The sequence below is a fragment of the Condylostylus longicornis genome, unplaced genomic scaffold (genome assembly GCF_029603195.1).
Source record: "Condylostylus longicornis isolate FDR11 unplaced genomic scaffold, ASM2960319v2 ptg000123l, whole genome shotgun sequence".
NCBI lineage: Eukaryota > Metazoa > Arthropoda > Insecta > Diptera > Dolichopodidae > Condylostylus > Condylostylus longicornis.
This window is the reverse complement of record NW_026578091.1, coordinates 72,501-75,000: the sequence shown is the minus strand read 5'-3', so window position 1 is coordinate 75,000 and position 2,500 is coordinate 72,501. Positions and strand designations below refer to the sequence as shown.

The 2,500-nt window shown below is 31.0% G+C and overlaps 2 pseudogenes; both read left to right on the top strand.

Moving 5' to 3' along the window:
* The first annotated feature begins 156 nt into the window (after window positions 1–156).
* Window positions 157–340, top strand: LOC129614840 (5.8S ribosomal RNA; annotated as a pseudogene).
* Window positions 341–630: 290 nt separating this feature from the next.
* LOC129614835 (large subunit ribosomal RNA) overlaps window positions 631–2,500 on the top strand; it is a 4,018-nt pseudogene continuing 2,148 nt past the window's right edge.

Here is a 2,500-nt window from a genome sequence, read left to right as displayed (position 1 = left end):
TAACTTTTCTTGTATAAAACAGTTGGGATACGGATAAAAGGAAAGTTAGAGACATTCGCAGCACATAGATTATATTATTTATATATTTTAATATGTTTTAGAATGTATATATATTATCGATATATATCTGACGAAAATAAAAAAAAAATTTTATAAAACTCTAAACGGTGGATCACTTGGCTCATGGGTCGATGAAGAACGCAGCTAACTGTGCGTCATCGTGTGAACTGCAGGACACATGAACATCGACATTTTGAACGCATATTGCAGTCCATGCTACAGAGTATATAAATTTATTAAAAAATTTAATACTGCATGGACTACATATGGTTGAGGGTTGTAAGAATAATTTAATAAAGTTGCTTATAATATAATTTTAAATTATATTATTTATAGCACATGATATATTACTGGTAGGAATACCATAATATTAAAATTCAATTATATATATTTTACTTATATTATAAAATATAATAAAAAAATAAGTATATCCTAGTATTAATAAATTAGTATTAATACATTAAAGAGGAAAACTTATATAAAATTATATTATTTATAATATAAACAATACAGTAACTTATATATATTTAGTTTTCAACTAAAAAGAAAAATTAAAAATATTCTTAAAAACAACCTCAACTCATATGAGACTACCCCCTGAATTTAAGCATATTAGTTAGGGGAGGAAAAGAAACTAACTAGGATTTTCTTAGTAGCGGCGAGCGAAAAGAAACTAGTTCAGCACTAAAGGATTTTGTTTATACAAATATCCGATGTAGTGTATGGAATATCTATATTCTAATATGAGAAATTAACAGTCTAAGTCCTTCTTAAACGAGGCCATTTACCCATAGAGGGTGCTAGGCCCGTATGACGTTAATGATTATTAGAAGATATTTCCAAAGAGTCGTGTTGCTTGATAGTGCAGCACTAAGTGGGTGGTAAACTCCATCTAAAACTAAATATAACCATGAGACCGATAGCAAACAAGTACCGTGAGGGAAAGTTGAAAAGAACTCTGAATAGAGAGTTAAATAGTACGTGAAACTGTTTAGAGGTTAAGCCCGATGAACCTAAACATCCATGAAATATGAAAAATTCAACATTATAAATATTATATAATTATATAATAATGATGGTGTGCAATTTTTTCATATATGGACATTGCAATCTGTTAATAAATATATATTTATCATAAGATATATTTAAAAAGTTTATTTTATATATGAAAATTTATTTTCTATATAATATAATTTAAATATTATCGGATAAATAATTGACAGATAAAAAATCAATATAATGCGTAAATTATATATTATTATAATTTTATAATATTATATTAATTTATATATTAATATAATTATTATATGCATTAATATGATTAGCAATGCTATAGATTTAGGATACCTTCGGGACCCGTCTTGAAACACGGACCAAGGAGTCTAACATGTGTGCAAGTCATTAGAATTTATTTTAAATAAAATCTAAAGGCGTAATTAACTTAACTGTTAATATGGGATTAAATTATATATATAATTTTATATATATAATATCAATCCTGGGGCGTTCTATATAGTTATGTATATAAATAATTTTTAATTATTTTTTATACCTCTAACTAGAACGTACCTTGAGCATATATGCTGTGACCCGAAAGATGGTGAACTATACCTGATCAGGTAGAAGTCAGGGGAAACCCTGATGGAAGACCGAAACAGTTCTGACGTGCAAATCGATTGTCAGAATTGGGTATAGGGGCGAAAGACCTATCGAACTATCTAGTAGCTGGTTCCCACCGAAGTTTCCCTCAGGATAGCTGGTGCATAAAAATATTATATAAAATAATCTTATCTGGTAAAGCGAATGATTAGAGGCCTTAGGGCCGAAACGACCTTAACCTATTCTCAAACTTTAAATGGGTAAGAACCTAAACTTTCTTGAATGAAGTTTTAGGTTATGATATATTGTGCCCAGTGGGCCACTTTTGGTAAGCAGAACTGGCGCTGTGGGATGAACCAAACGTGACGTTACGGTGCCTAAATTAACAACTCATGCAGATACCATGAAAGGCGTTGCTTGCTTAAAACAGCAGGACGGTGGACATGGAAGTCGTAATCCGCTAAGGAGTGTGTAACAACTCACCTGCCGAAGCAACTAGCCCTTAAAATGGATGGCGCTTAAGTTGTATACCTATACGTCACTGTTAATGTAAATGATTTATATTACATTATTAATGTATATAAATTTAGAAACATTAACAAGTAGGTGGGTACAATGGTAGCGTAGAAGCATCTTCCGTAAGGATGTGTGGAGCTGCCATTGGTACAGATCTTGGTGGTAGTAGCAAATAATCGAATGAGACCTTGGAGGACTGAAGTGGAGAAGGGTTTCGTGTGAACAGTGGTTGATCACGAGTTAGTCGGTCCTAAGCTTAAGGCGAAAGCCGAACAAAATTTAAGGTTTTATCCCCATTGATAATATAAAATACCTTAAATTAAAT